The sequence below is a fragment of the Nyctereutes procyonoides genome, unplaced genomic scaffold (assembly GCF_905146905.1).
Source record: "Nyctereutes procyonoides isolate TBG_1078 unplaced genomic scaffold, NYPRO_anot_genome, whole genome shotgun sequence".
Classification (NCBI taxonomy): Eukaryota; Metazoa; Chordata; class Mammalia; order Carnivora; family Canidae; genus Nyctereutes; species Nyctereutes procyonoides.
The window spans coordinates 3,483,624-3,500,525 of NW_026575160.1; positions in this window are offsets into that span (position 1 = coordinate 3,483,624).

The following is a 16,902-nucleotide window of genomic DNA, read 5'->3' on the forward strand; positions in this document are numbered from 1 at the left end:
AACTGTAAAACTCAGTATCAACAAATCATCAAATCTCAAGACACTATTCTTTGGCTATACAAAATAACTTTGTATATGAAAAGAACTTTACATGTGTGTATGCTTTTAAGTTCCTCAAGGGGATCCCTGGGTGGCTCAGCGGTTTAGTGCCTCCTTCAGCCCTTGGGTGTGATCCTGGAAACCCGGGATCGAGTCCCATGTCGGGCTCCCTGCATGGAGCCTGCTTCTCCCTCTGCCTGTGTCTCTGCCCCCCCCTCTGTCTTTCATGAATAAATAAATAAAATCTTAAAAAAATAAGTTCCCCAAAATACCACAAATTTTAAGGAAATTCTTTAGCTTTGAAGAAATTGTATTGTAAATAGTCCCTGGTGACGGGGTTTATTTATTTATTTATTTATTTATTTATTTATTTATTTATTTATGGCATGCATACACATACAAAGATTGGGCATTATGTCAGTCTGTTAAGAGACAGAATTGGCTGGTTAAAATTAAGGTGTTACTGATATTTTAGGAATTATGCTAGTCCCGCTTTCTGAAAAGCTGCTTGCCACTATTTTGGCTTTTAGTCTTTAAAACTCTGTTTTAATACGTTGAATAATATACTATATATATATACGTTTTAAAATAAACTTTTGAAAATGAAATATAATATACCCAGAGTGGAAAATACAGTAGATTATAGATCAGGTGACACTTAATAAAGGTACACAGCAGCTTTAGGTAGTCCAGACTCCTCTCAAGATATAGAAAAATTTTATCACCCAGAAAGAGTCCTCATTCCTCATTTCTCTTCCAGAAATCTCTACCCATTCTCCCTCTACTCCCTACAACCCTATTGTCGCAAGGCAACTGTATTTTTATCAGTTCTAAAACTTTATATAGATGGAATCATACCATATGCATATATTGGATCTACTACATATTTTTATCCAGTATGGTCTCATCTTAACTGACTACATTTACGAAGAACCTATTTCCTAGTAAGGTGACATTGTGAAGTTCCAGATGAATATGAATTTTGGAAGGACACTACTGAAACCAATACACCCTCCATGCTTGATGGTTCAGAAGTATCTTTAGGCAGGAATCATGGTGATTATGGAGCATACTATTTTTATTTACCCTCTATAAGAAATATTCTTGCTCTGTCTATTGTCCCAATATTCAAAAGTTCCCTTTTTTCTTTTAATATATTTTATCTATATTTTTTAGAAATATTTATTTATTTGAGAAAAAAAGAAAGAGCATGGTGGGGAGTAGAGGAAGAGGGAGAGAAGCAGACTCCTGCTGAACACAGAGCCCAATGTGAGGCTAAACCTGGGGCTCTAGCTCATGACCCTTGGATCATGACTCTAGCCAAAACAAAGACTTAACTGACTGGGCCACCCAGGTACCCCTTATCTACATTTTTAATTGTTTAGTGCAGAAGGGTGAGTCTGACACTAGTTACTACATCATAGCCAGAACTCTAAATAGATACAGTTTTTAAAGTTTCAAGTAGAGTGGTGCCTGGGTGGCTCCGTCAGTCAAATGTCCAACTCTTGATTTTGGCTCAGGTCATGATCTCATGGTCATGAGATCGAGCCCCACTTTTAGTCCTACCTCGGGCTCTGCACTCAGCTAGGAGTCTGCTTGAGATTCTTTCTCTCTTTCTCCCTCTGCCCCTTACCTACTCCCCATGCTCTCTATCTCTCAAATACATAAATAAATCTTTAAAAATAATTTCAAGTAGAAATTCCAAGTGTAATTAATTTTGATGTTTAAGTAGGTCGGTGTTTTTTTGTTTGTTTGTTTTCTTTTGTTTTAGGTTTTAGCTGTGAAACCAACCTAAACTCAGAAAAACACCAAAACATGGGGTACCTGGGTCATTCAGTTAAGCACCTGCCTTTGGCTCAGGTCATGGTCTCAGGGTCCTGGGATAGAGCCCCATGTGGGGTTCTGTGCTCAGCAAGGAATCTGTTTCTCCATCTCCTGTGCCCCTTCCCCTGCTTGTGTGCTCTCTCACTCTCTCTCTCTAAATCTCTCTCTGTCAAATAAATAAAATCTTTTAAAAAAGAAAAAACAAAAAAACACCAAATCTTGATTTTCCTTCTCAGCTATTTTGGGTACTTTATATTAAAAAAAAAAAAACTATTGGCATTGGGTTGTTTGTGAAGCATATCCTGAGACAGGAATACAACAGGTTTAAAGTTGGAAGAGTAATACCGAGGAATGGTAATACCAGTCCTTGCAGCCATCCAATGAGTCCTTTCCAGAAGAAAGTCAAGCAGCACACCTCTATACTTGTCACCATCCACTCCTTGACCCATGTGAGTCCACTTGTCCATATACATTTGGGGATCCTTTCTACAGAATTTGAGTAGGTCTGCCTACTAAGTGCCACTAAGTGTGGGGACACTTAAAGGAATGATGTTAATGTAGACAAAATATAGTCACTCTCATAGTTTTTCCCACACTTGCTATTTGTCCTCTCCTTTTTTCACTTTCAAGTCTAAGTTCCTTTTAACTTTCAGGTATCATCTCACTGCCCTGGTTGTTTACATGAAAATAGACGAAACCTTTGTTCCTAGAGTCCTGCGCCACTAGTAACATCTTCTCAGTGGCTGCATTTAATTATTCCACGTGAATGTAAATTGAATTTCTTTCCTGATTGGGATAGGACATAACTCACTCAACAAATTAGAGGCTATATACCACACACTTGGGGCCTCTAGCAATAGTACCACATGAGATTGATAGGTGCAACTTTAGTACTTGAAGAAACTTTGGTAGTCTATTTATACTTTAGGATCTACTCAGTTTCTGCAGGAGCCATTTTGCTAATATAATGGACAAATGAGAGAGATTACCACCACTGCATAGCTTATGTCTCTGCTATTATCTTCTAGAAATAATGGTTGTAGGGGTAATTCACAGACTACTTGTCTTAACCTTCTATGATATTTCATAGGCTAAAGACCCACTATAGTGGTAGTTACTCCAACTATAATATACATATATAGCAATTATACATTCCAAAGCTGTGGAAATGGCCACTAATTGGGTTTATGGATCCAACGCATCCATCATATGCCCAACTTTGTTCAGGATCCCTTTATTACCTAACCACTCTATACCCCCACTGTTAAAATAGTTTCAGCTAGATAGAGTTCTTGCTTAAAGAGGGACCTTAGTAGTACATTTCAGTGTCTCCCATAAGCAGAAATAACCAATAACTGAATGAACAAATGAATAACTAAAACAAATAAAATAAATATTCTAGCAGCCATAATAATTTCACTAGTAAATCAGCATGTTCTGGGTAAGCTCATGACGCGCTGATAATCAAAAGTCAATTCAGGTTTAACTTCCAGGTCATTCCATACAGACTTTGGGCAATGATGAGCAGCACATCTTCTAATGTTAATTTAAGAATTCTGGTTTGTATTATGAATCAGAAGCCATTTTCAGAGTGATCCATTAAGGACAAACACATCATTGATTTTGTTGAATATGAATGATCCACATGTAATTCAATACCACAAATGCTTTTTCCAATGCTGCAGTTTATTAAAAGTACCACCTTTTGTACAAATGCTATTGCCTTTTATGGGAAATATTTATTGTGTTATGTATATAAACCAGGCTCCAACTTTTCACAGTCATAGGACAAGGCAACTGGGGAGATTAGTAGAGAAGATAATAAACTCATCTAGAGAGAATGCATCAGGAACATGTAAAAACAGTTTTAAAGTAGAATTGACAGTGAGTGGGCTGTTGAGAGTTTTCTGAAATAATAAACTTATGGTAGGTGGAGAAAAAGTGAGGACTATTATTAAGACTGTACAAAATGCAATTTCAGAGAGTAAACCCAGAAATTCAGAGAGTGTCACAGATTGGAAGCTTACCATTAAGAAAAAAAATATCAATTAGATATTAGAGGATATGAACTAGCTTTTAGAGAAGCAAGAATGAGTTCAAGATAGAATTTTTTAAATATTTTATTTATTTATTCATGAGAGACACAGAGAGAGAGAGGCAGAGACACAGGCAGAGGGCTCCCATGCAGAGAGCCCGATGTGGGACTAGATCCCAGGACTCCAGGACCACGCCCAGAGCCAAAGGCAGACACTCACTGCTGAGCCACCCAGGCATCTCAGGTTGAAATCTTGAATATCCTATGTTACATTTGCTAAGGCAGGTCGACTAGAAAGTAATAAAGACAATGGAATTAAGTAAAGCAGAGACAAGCACATTTTCTGTATCTTTTCCCCTTACTTATTCCAGGTAGATAGATCTGAGGGAAGGGCAATGAGAAGACTGAGACATAATGTTTCTAATTAGACAAAGAGCTCTTTTGAGGTTCAGCCATGGAGGAATAAGCATGTTTGTTTGTTTATCTGTATGTATATTTAGAGTGATATCAGAGAAGGCAAGAAAATTTGCATAAAAATTTGGAGCTAGGCACTTCATAGAAGGCTGATTTAGCAGACTTTTTTCCAATTTGATACTGCAAACATTTGAAATCTCTTTTTAACTCTCATGTTGTAATTTTATGCTCCGAAAGCAATCTTCTGATTATAGATTGGCTTTCCTAGATTTTGTTCACAGAGAAATAATGTATACAGGAGCTTAGTCCCTGTATAGCTGGCTTTATAGATTTTAGTGTAGGTCAGTGACTCAGTGATTTTGTTATAGACATTGCTGTCTGTGAAGTTAATTGAATTCTACCTGTGCTAGATGCAGCACCATTTGGTATATACTCAATGTCAATTTTCTTTAGGGAAGTGGATAAGGGTAGCGTATGAAATGAGCTGATTTCTCCAAGATAAAGGCCAATTTGTAGAGGCCTGTTTGATGGGCACACCGTCACAGGTCCCTTATTCATTGTGAGATATCTGAAATTTTCACATAACTGTGAATATAAATGATTGTTAAAATCTTCTAGAAGATAAACTCAGTGACTGCAGGCAACTTTGTGGCATTCACCAATATACCTTAAGTGTCTTAGAACAAAGCCTAGCATAGAGTAAGTGCTCATTAAATATGTGTTGTTAATAACTCACTCCCATTAAAATGAAATTGTTGCTATGTACAGTTTAAGTTTCAGATAAACATATTACTATAGATAATTTGGGGTTATGGATTTGTATTCTTGGTACCTTGAATAATTCTCAGAGATCCTGAAGCAAAGAGCAAAATATCACTGTCTTTATTCCAGAGTTTATAATAAGCAACCTAGATTGGCAACCTTTTTTTTTTTTTTAATCTACTTAGATTGTGTAGGCAGGGAAGGAGGGTGCGGGGAGGGGCAGAGAGAGAGGGAGAGACAATTCAGGCAGACTCTTTCGAGTGCAGATCCTGATGTGGGACTGGATCTCACAACCCTGAGTTCACAACTCAAAAGATCACCACCTGAGCCAAAATCAAGAGTCGGTCGCTTAACTGACTGCACCACCCAGGGGCCCCAGATTGGCTGCTTTTATAAGTAACACAGTTAATATTACAATGTGCCTAAAATTATCTAGTTTACTATAAGCTGTTTATTTTCTTCATTTGCATTTTCATCCATATTATATTTTGTTGAGAATATTTTCATATTTGATATACTTCTTTTCTCTAGGGAGGAATTTGACAAGTGTTGAGAGATATTATAAATGAAATTATAATTTCCAAAATAAATGGAAAAATTAATATAATCAGTTCTTATCTTACAAGTGAGTACAGACAAATGTTCAGTTTGTGTAAAAGCTAGAAAAGCTGGCTTACAATTTTCTGTTTTTCTTGCAGGTATAAAATGCTTTTGAATTCTAACATGCAATATGATTTCAAGTATTCCACTGTAACATACTTGAAATTAAGTTAAAAATGTTTATAGTAGTCACACTGTAAATGTATTCTTTGAGTTTTGTTAAGTGTGGTATTTTTCTAAATGTTTAAAAAAGACTGAACCACCTTTCAAAATGAAGTACTCTCAAGGAAGTGAGTAAAGCATAGAGTTAAAACATGAAAACAGTGCTGGACTGTCATGGTGATTACTTCTGATTGTGCAAAATGCTTTTCTCTCAACGACTTTTTTTCTGGCAACGGACCTTGACCCTGGGAACAGAGTGAGCACAGTACAGAAGCATACTCCACAATAACACCCAGGCACATAACCCAGTAGGACCAATCAATATCCTATGAACATTTTAATGAGTGTAGGGGAAGAAAATTTCTGCTCTAGATGTTAATATGAATAAAGTAAATATTAACAGACTTCTCCCCAAGCCACAATATAGAAGTCTGTTCATGGAAGGAGGCAACACAAAAAGGAAAACTGAACTGAGAAATAGAGAAGATCAAGGGAAGAGTGGGTTGCAGTAAAACTAGTTTACAGAGGCACATTCATGTAGTCTGGGGCATCATCAAAGACATCCATCAGTTGATTAGACTGACTGGGTTGCCATAACAAAATACCACAGACTGGGTGGCTTAACCAAGAGAAATGTATGTTTCACAGTCCTGGAAGCTGGGAAGCCCACGATCAAGGTGCTTGCAGATTCGTTTCTGATGAGAGCTCTCTTCCTGGCTTGCAAACAGTCATCTTCTTGTTCATGTCCTTTCCCGGTCTTTCACTTCCTCTTCTCATATGGCCCACCAATCCTATCAGATTAGGATCCCACACCTATCACTTCACGTAACCTAAACTACCTCCTGAAAGCCCTATTTCCATAGAAAATCACACTGGGTATTAGGGCTTCAACATACAGAGTTTGGGAGGACACAGGTCACTTCGGGGCAATGAGAAAGTAAAGTTCACTTCTTTACTATTGCTTGATTACTTTAGTGCCTTTATGCTGCTCCCTTTTGCCCAGTTAGCTGTTATTCATTCACAGCTCAGCTAATCATCATTTCCTTGTGAAAACTTTCTCTGACCTCTATGATTGGGTGAAATCTCTTTATTATACGCCTATTATAAGCTCTCATATTGTCATCATCTTTTCTTTCAAAGTCCTTTCATACTTGCAGATTATTTTTGTAAGTATTTGCTCCATGTCTATTTTCCTATTGGACTCTAATATACCCAAGGACAAAGGCTGTGTCTAACGTTAACAGCTCATTATTTTATCTATAATATTACAGTACATTGTAAGTAGAAGTTTCTTGAATGAATAAAAGGATAAAATATAAATATGAGGCTAACCTAGTTATAAAATAAAGGACCAAGTATTTTCCAAGCAGAGGTAATAGGATATGCAAAAAAGTCTGAATATGTCAGAAATTTATCTTCATGAAGGAGCTATATAGAAGAAAAGCATGAGATATCAAGGTTGTGAGACAGAGCCCTGAACTGGCTTCAAGGTTGGCAAGGAGTCTGCTTGGATTTTCTCTTCCTCTCTCTCCACCCCTCCCCCCTTTGTGCATGCATGGGCACTCTTATGTTCTTTCAAATAAATAATTTTTTTTTTAAAGTGCAATGAGTGGAACAGGGAGACTGAGCAGGGCAGAAAGCTTGGAAGAGATTTGATTCTGCAGGTTGTTGTCTTTGATGTCAAGGAATGCTGTCTTTTTTCTTTTTTGCTAAGAGAAATGAGCAAATACTGAATAATTTAAAGCAGGAAAATGAAATTATTTATTTTGCACATTATCAGAATCTCTCCAGCTCCTACATGGAAAATGGCTGGACAAGAGCTAGGAAGATACAAGTAGGAGAGATGGGAGGCCTTGCTAAGAATCTAGCAAGGAGATACCAAGCTGAATTAAGGTAGTGACCATCGAGACAAGGAACTAATAATATTAAAAGATGTTTGAATTAGGACATACAATAAATTACATTTAACTTGTAGTAATAGAATCCAATATTTTTTATTATGACTGCCTAATGCTCCCTTTTTGCAAACAATATGTCGATTTTCCATTTATGTCAAAACTACACAATACATGCTGTTATGGTTAAGATTATTTAGAGCCAAAAATATAGAAATGAGGAGTGGTAATAAATGAATGGAAAGTCAATGATTTGGTATTAAAATCCTTCAGGCACTCAATTTTATGGAGGCTCTGCAACCAGCTAAGAAAGAAACCAATTCATAAAAATGCATAAATATACTTCATAATGTTCAGGATATGCTCACTTGCATTTGGCTGTATTAATAATAAATTCCAGAGATTAAATCTATAGGTACACAGTCATAAAATATTTTTATAATGTATGAAGTATTTGATTCCATTAAACAGGAAAAACTTTCAATGTGAGGCTTATAAAAACTCAATAATCACAAAACATTAGTAAAGTTTTTGAAGGATGTAGGCTGTTTTGCTCTTTCTTTTGTTCTCCCATTGACTGCAGTCAATAGTTGAGTGTCATAACTTGCTTATTATTCTTAAATTAGTTTGAGCAGTCGTTAAAGCTCTGGTAGAAAACAGCTACATATTAATGAAATACCTAGGTCAAAATGGGTGATTGAAAACTCTTATTTTTCCCTTCTGCTTTCAAAACACCTCTTGAAATGCCAAAAATAAATACTAAAAGAATACTTGTGCTAGAGACCTCAAAGGATTGCAGAGACTTAGCAAACAAGAGGACTGAGAAGTTTATAGAATTGACTATGAGGTAAACAGGTCCAACATCATTGTGAGGTTTAAGGTAACTAAAGAGGTGGTCATTTTAAGACACTTAAAAAAAACAGGAACTACCTTCAAAGGTGAGTTTTCATAACAGAATCTGGGAATCAGCATCAGGAGAGGTCTGAAGACAGTAACCTTTAGGGTCTGTCAAAGAGTGACAAAACAACTATTATTTTCCTTCTCTAAGAGCTGCTTTGCCATGGCTTCAGGAGTGGAATAGAGCTCTCCATGTGTAGGTGCTGATCTAAAAAAGAGCATTGGGGTTATGGAAGTGAGGTACTGCCATAAGAGAACGAGATGCAAAAAAAAAAAAAAAAAAAGACTACACAATGAAAATTCATCTGGTCTTGGTCCTAACAGTCTCATTCTACGTTTACATTTTAGAAACATTTTTATTAATTTCCACAAAAATGATCTGCTAGGATTTTGATATGGATTGTATTAAATATTATAGGAATTGGGGGAGAAATCACACCTTTATGCTACAAGCCTTCTAACTTGGAGTATAGTATCCCCTGACACCTATTTAGGTTTTCTCTGATTTATCTCTGTAATATTTTATAGATTTCCACTCTAAAGTTCTTGCACATGTTTTTCATATTCATTCCAAAATATTGTCTATTTGTGAAATTAATTTAAATATTGTCATTTAAAAACATTTTCTGTTACTCGCTGTTATTTGGAAATGTAATAGGATTTTATATACTGATTGATTATATGTCTAGCAATCTTGGTAAATTAACAGATTATATAACCTGTAGATTATTTTATATTTTCTACATACACATATTTTCTACATATTATAATGACAGTTTTTCCCCTTTATTTCTTATTTGTACATATTTTATTTTCTGGATTTGTTGAATGAATTAGGACCCCTAGAGATGATTGATGGAAAGGGTGAACATGAGCATTTTTCGACTCCTCTAGATCTGGAGGGAAAAGTCTTTAAAATTTCACTAGTATGTGAAATAATATAAACTGTAGAAATTTTTGGATATGCTGTATTGGACTAAGTTATTTTTTCTTTGCTTAAGATGACTTAAAAATGTTTTAATGTTTAATTTTATCAAGTGTTCGTTCTACGTTTATTAATAGGGTGATATGAAATTTTCTCTTTTTTATCCTACTAAAATGTAAGGTACTTTAATTAACTTTCAACTGTTATACATGGCTTTATTCCTGAAATAAATCCAACTTATATTTGACATATCATACCTTTTATATGTTGTTGGATTGGTTTATATATTTGGATTTTAGCATTTATGTTCACAAGAAATATTAGCTTGCAAATTTCTTTCTTTTTAAGATTTTATTTCTTTATTTGACAGAGAGAGAGAGAGAGAGAGCCCAGCAAGGGGAGCAGCAGGTAGAGGGAGAGGAAGGAGAAGGCAGAGGGAGAGAGAAACAGGCTCCCTGCGGGAGGCAGACACTTAACCAACTGAGCCACCCAGGTGCCCCCAAATTTCCTTTCTTTTAAAGTCTTTTTAGATTTCAATATCAGTATTATGCTGGTCATATAAAATAAATTGGGAGGTACTCCATTTTTTTTCTATCTTGTGTCAATTTGATAGAAATTATTTCTTGAATTCACCAATGAAGACTTTCAATCTGCTGTTTTCTTTGTATTATGTCTTTTTAAAAATAATATAGCTTGGGGCACATGGTGGGCACAGTCAGTTAAATGCCAACTCTTAGTTATGGCTCAGGTCATGATCTCAGGGTACTGAGATTCAACCCTGTGTGGGGCTACATGCTGAGCTCCTTGGAGTCAGCTTGAAATTCTGTCTCCCTCTCCCTCTGTTCCTACGATTCTCTGTCTCTCTCCTCTCTAAAATACATAAATAAATCTTTAAAAAAATCTTATGGAAACAAAAACTCACACTCCACAATTCATGCATTTAAAATGCACATTCAACATTTTTAGTATATTCACAGAGAAGTATAATCATCACTTTAATCAATTTTAGAATATATTTATCACCCTAAACAGAAACCCCATACACATTAGTTGTCACTCCCCATTTATTCTCAACCATCCAGACCGAAACAATCACTAATCTACTTTCCAACCATATGGATTTGCCTATTCTAGACTTTTCATATAAATGACATTATAAAATATATGATCTTTTATGACTGGCTTCTTACATATAGTATAATGTTTGTAAGGTTCATGAATGTTGTGGCATGCATCAGTACCTTGTTTCTTTTTATTGACAAATATTATTTATCATATGGATATGTCACATTTAAACATTCATCAGTTAATAAATATCTGAGTTGCCTCTGATTTTTGATTAACACTGCTGCTATTAACATTCACGTATAAGTTTTTGTTTGGACATATGTTTCCAATTCTCGAGTATATGCCTACATATGATAACTCTGTGCTTAACCTTTTGAGTAACTGCCAAAATGTTTCCCAAAGCAGCTGCACCATTCTGTATCCTCACCAACAATGTATGAGGCTTCCACCTTCTCCACAACCTCTACAACACTTGTTATCATTGTATATTGTTTTGATTATAGTCATCTTAGAATGTAAAATGATATGTAATTGTAGATTTGATTTATAATTGTTCAGTGAATACTGATGGTGATCATCATTTCATGTGCTTATTGGCCACTTTTTGGAGCAATGTCTATTTGAATCCTTTGTTCCTTTTTAAATTTGGTTGTCTTTCTTGTTGAGTTGTAAGGGTTCTGAATATATTCTGGATATAAGACCTAATCAAATACATGATTTGCTCATGTTATGATAAAAGGATCCATGCTCAAAGAAGAGGCAGCATAATTAAATGTTAATATACCTAACAACAGAGTTTCAAAATACATTCAGCAAAAACAGACGGAATCCATGTAGGTTGTAATGCATAAAAATGAAGATCAATATTATATGCTACCTTAATAAGTGGTGAACTTGAAAGGGCCATGAATGGCCTAACTGCAAGTTTTCCTCCTGACTCTGTTTCCATGTACAAGGTCCCCTATCCAAGAGGACCAACTACAGTTCCTGCTTATCTCTGAAGAGCTTCCTTAGTTCTCTGCCTGGCCATGGAATTATTCAACAAGCCAATTACATCATTCATCAGAACAAAGAGTCATCCTACTTTCTTGGTATACAAAGTTTGCTTCTCCTAATCCCTGCTTATTCTCTCCATGCCTGACTATAAGCTCTCTGTGGTCCCACATGGCATGCATGAGTGTTCTCCCTCAATAGGCTGTCAGTATGGTGACTTAAATAAACTGCTGTTGATTCCATCTGTCCAGTGTCAGGTGTCCTGTAGTGAGCCACCTCTTTATTGTGGGGTAGAACCCTTTCTTCACCAATGAGGTGAGCAGGAGGCAAACAAAAGAGTTGGCATAGGAAGTAGCATGGTCTAACCACAACCTAGGACCCCGAGTGAGCTTGAATTAACTGCTCTGGACTCACTGACTGTTCTGGGATATAGTGCAGGCCACCTGAGACACTTGTTGGAGGCTTTGCACTTCTCCCTGCATACACTTTATCTTTCTTGAGTGTTGTCATTTCTTCCGACGCTAAAACACTCTCATCTCTATGATGAGAACTGTTGTTAATTGACTATATCCTAGCATGAAGTGCTATCAAGTCCACTCTGGGAGGTCATTTCCAAAGTTCCCACCATAAAAGTAATGACATAGTGCCTTTAACAATTTAACGCTTGGGTCCTGCTTACCAAGCATCGGGATGTAGCTCTGTGGTCACTGTTGCTAGCCTGGTGACTGTCACTGGCATCCTGGGGCAGCTATAAGGACATTTATTGGTTAGTGTGCATGGGGAGATGGGCCAGGGATGGCTCTCTCTGGAGTCTGAAAATGCAGAAGACCGCCAGCCTAGGGCAAATTAAGCATGGCACCAGGTTGCCTGATAGGTCATGTTGTTCAGGCAACATGAGTGGCCCTGTGCATCTTCTATACTGCTGCGTATCTTGATGCTGTCATGAGCACTGTTAAAAAATAGTGCTAATAGACCTTAAACACCTATGGGAATTTGATATTGATAAATGTGACATTTTAAATAATTAGAAAGTTGGGGTTATCTCATAAGCCCTATGGGAAAACTGCAAAGGGATTTGGGGAAAATGATGTGAAACTTCTAATCCTTCCTTATGCAAAGGAAAGTGGGATCAACATTTACAGTAAAGATCTGTAATCATAAAATCTGGGACAGATTGGTGGCTCAGTGGTTGAGCATCTGCCTTTGGCTCAGGGCATGATCCTGGGCCCAGGGATGTAGTCCTGCATCAGGCTTCCTGTGAGGAGCCTGCTTCTCCCTCTGTCTATGTCTCTGCCTTTCTCTCTGTGTCTCTCATGAATAAATAAGTAAAAAAAAAAATCTTAAAAAAAGATCTGTAATCATAAAATTCACAGAGAGGAAGAGAAAATTTAAATGATATTGAGGAGACTGTTTCCACATCAAAAATGAAACCCAGAAGCCACAGAAGCAAATATTATTTTAACTCTATAAAATTTAGAAATGTTTCAACAGTAAATGATACAATACACAAAACACAAAATTTTTATAAAGAAAAAATAAAAACAAACAGTTGCCAAATGTTAACTTCCCAAAAGTAATATATGGAATAAATAGAGGATGTGGTTGTATTTGATTTGTTTTGTTTTCTTGTAGTGTTTCAAGCCAGTCAACATTTATTGAGGTAAAAATTAAGTTACTTAATTTTACTGGGCACTGGGTGATATGCTATATGTTGGCAAATTGAACTCCAATAAAAAATGGTACAACTGTCTATATTCTGGGAGCCAATATCTTGGAGTTTATAATTGCTTGAAACTTCAAGAGAATATATGCAGCATCATTTAGGTAACAAATTAAACCAAAAGGCATCCATCAGAATTAATCTAAGAAGAGAAAACAAATCAGATATCCTGCTGAGCATGTAGATATTTGGCAGCTGGCTACTGCAAGCCTCAAACGTGCACATCACCCTGGATCCTTTAGCCTGGCCCCCTTACCCTGCCTGCTCTTCCAGGGAGCTGATAAGAGAGGAGATGCCAGAACTTGCTAGGACCACTATCTTGCTAGGGGATAGGAGGCAGAAAGGGGCCATTTGGAAAAAGTTAGATTTCAAACTCTAACTCAGTCAATTTTTGCCTGTTGTGACCGTCTTCTTTCTTTAGATCAACAAGTTTTCACTTGGTTGAAATCACAACCAGCAATCTTTTTTGAGCTATTTTCTCATAGGAATTGATCCATCTTGGATTGAAGGAAATGGAATCCAAATGTTTCTCTAGGACTTTGGCCATCTCTCTGTAGAAGTCAAGATTCTAATGTAGAAGACTAATGTCTTCATATACTTTGTGAAGTATCTCCTCTGTTCCTAAGCAGTAAATTCCCTCCCCCAGTGATATTCTGCAAAATCGCATTTCGTGTTCTTGTTTTAGCTCAGGCAGTCTGGAGATTCAGAGGAAGCTTTTGAATCTCACTTCCAAACTGTGCATTTTCTCACTGCATAGAAAGATGCCTGCTCTGTTTGGGAACTTTTAAAATATTCTTTGTTTCTCTTTTTTAAGTTTTTTAAAGGAAACATGTATATTGACAGCATCAATAAGCTTCTCCAAATTGACCTCTGCAACTCTTCATTTCCATTTATTTTTTGGCATACTTCTTGTAAATGCCAACTTGTCACCATCAGGATAATCAGCTCTAAAGATAATAGGTAAGTCCATCATCTTCAGCACAGATTCAGTCAGAAATTTTAACTGGTTCTCTTTATAACTGACCTCCTATTCCCTTTATGTGTGACCATTTCCGATCCTCTGTTTTTTTGTTTTTTGTTTTTTTTTTTTGTTTTTTCCTGTTCTTACAACTCTTTCACTCTTCCTTTTAGCATCTTCTTGGGCAAGTAGCCTTAAGCTTTCCTGCAACTAAACATTTTCATCAAAGCTATGAACTGTTTCCCTCTGACTTTGCTCTATATTCTTTTGAAATTATGATATTTTTGGCCTCAGTCACTTGGGACTATAGATTTTGATGCTGCATTTGAGTGACCATGTCTGTCCTGCAAGACCAACCAGCATCATATCATGAAATGAAATTTTAGGGGACTAATTTGTCTACTCTGTTCCCCACTGAAAAAGTGGACTGGTTTACATGTTTATCAAGTGCTGCCTGACATAGAGCTTGTAACTTCAGAAGATTGGCCTCTCTATGACTAAATGCAATGGTATGGCTTCAAATATGTCTGTAATGAGCGCAATCTTCTCACTGACCTTATATGACTCTTCGGTTTAGACAGTAAGTCTCTTGGCTAGATATTTTACCCTTAAAATGTACTGTCTTTTTACAATAAAATCAATCAAAACAAGATCTCAGCCTTGTGTCTATAATTCAGACCACCATGAGAGTGGTGCACATCTGCCACAGGATTAGCCAGAAAGAGCTTTTAATGGCCATTAGCAAGTCAGGCCCTCCATGGCTCCCGTGGTCTGTGTAGCTCTGCCTCTGGCTAGCACCCTATGGGATATAACTTCTTGCCTAGAACCCTGTGAGTTTTCACCCTTAAAGCAAAACAATTCTCTGACTATCAGGTATCAGTGGGGCTGTGGGGGGAAGGGTGTGGGCAAGTTTATAAAGTAGCACTCCTTAACTTTGCTATGGTCACTACACAAGTAGAAAGGGTTATTATTTATAGTACATTGAGGGAAATGGAAAAGACTTGATTACAGCCAGAGAAAACCAACTAGTCCACAGGTTGTGAACCACTGGAAATCAGGAGGATCCAAGCAGAAGTATCATAACCAAACTAATAGACTAAAAGTGAATTATGATGAGTTTCTAGTTCTATTTCTGATTGTTCCTTAACTTCATGACCCAGGACTTCAAAATCACAACTAATACAATGAAAACAATGGAGATCATGAACCATAATACTACAGAGAGTCTTTCATAAGCCTGCGTTGGCAATCCCATGAAGTTAAAAATCCTATCAAGTTGTTAAATTTCTTTTAAAGGATAAGCTTAAGCTTAGACAGGGTAAGCAGCTTGTTCAAAGAAATTTTAAGATGCAGGATTAGATTTTGAATAAGAATCATTGGACTTCATGTTTAGTGTTTTATAAGAAATATTTTTATATTCCTTCATGTGGACAACCTGCTCACCATCCTCCATTCTTTTTGTTTGTTTGTTTATTTTTAAAGATTTATTTATTCATGAGAGACACAGAGAGGCAGTGATATAGGCAGTGGGAGAAGCAGGCTCCATGTGGTGAGCCTGATGCGGGATTGGATGTCAGGACCCTGGAATCATGCCCTAAACTGAAGGCAGATGGCTCAACCACTGAGCCACCCAGGTACCCCATCCTCCTCTTAAAATAAAGGATTTGGTAAACAATATCTACACACCATGAAGCTCAAAATTTCAAGTTCCATCATTATGCTTTTTGTCTTTTTAATGTAATAGTAAAATGTCCATTTTTGTTCCATGTGTTATTTATCAATTTATTTAACAATTAGTGATGAAACAACAAATACTGGTGTTACAAAAACAGTCTGGCCAGGAGATAAGCAAGTTAAAAGACATTTGCAGCATAGTGTGAAAGTGCTTTGGAGAAGCTAGCTCAAGCCTAGGGAAGATACATAACCAGGAGGAGTTGAGGAGTGGAGATGGACCAAAAGCTCAGTACCATGGGAGAATTACAATAAAGTGAATTTTGAAAGAAAAGTAAGAGGTAATTCCAATGCTATGGCCAGAGAATAGAGTTTTCAAGATGAAGGAAATAATACATGTAAAAACAGACAAAAATAAAACTAATTTCATAATGACAAGCAGCTTGATACTTAAAGCACTGGGCATGGCAAATGAAATGACAGAATATCATCTGGATACATTGTCACAAAGCAATTGTATTTAAAAGTTGGCAAGAATTTGGAATGCCTGGGTGGCTCAATGGTTGAGCATCTGCCTTTGGCTCAGGGCATGATCCCAGGGTCCTGGGATCGAGACCTGCATTAGGTTCTCCAGAGGGAGTCTGCTTCTCCCTCTGCCTATGTGTCTCTGCCTCTCTCTCTCTCTCTCTCTCTCTCTCTCTCTCTCTCTGTCTCTCATAAATGAATAAATAAAATCTTAAAAAAAAACTTGGCAAGAATTTGCAATGACACGGATGGAACTAGTGGATACTATGTTAAGTGACATAAGTCAATCAGAGAAAGACACTTACATGATCTCACTCATATGTGGAATTTAAGAAACAAAACAGGATTATAGGGGAAGGGAGGGAAAAATAAAACAAGACAAAATCAGAGAAGTAGAAACCATAAGAGACTCTT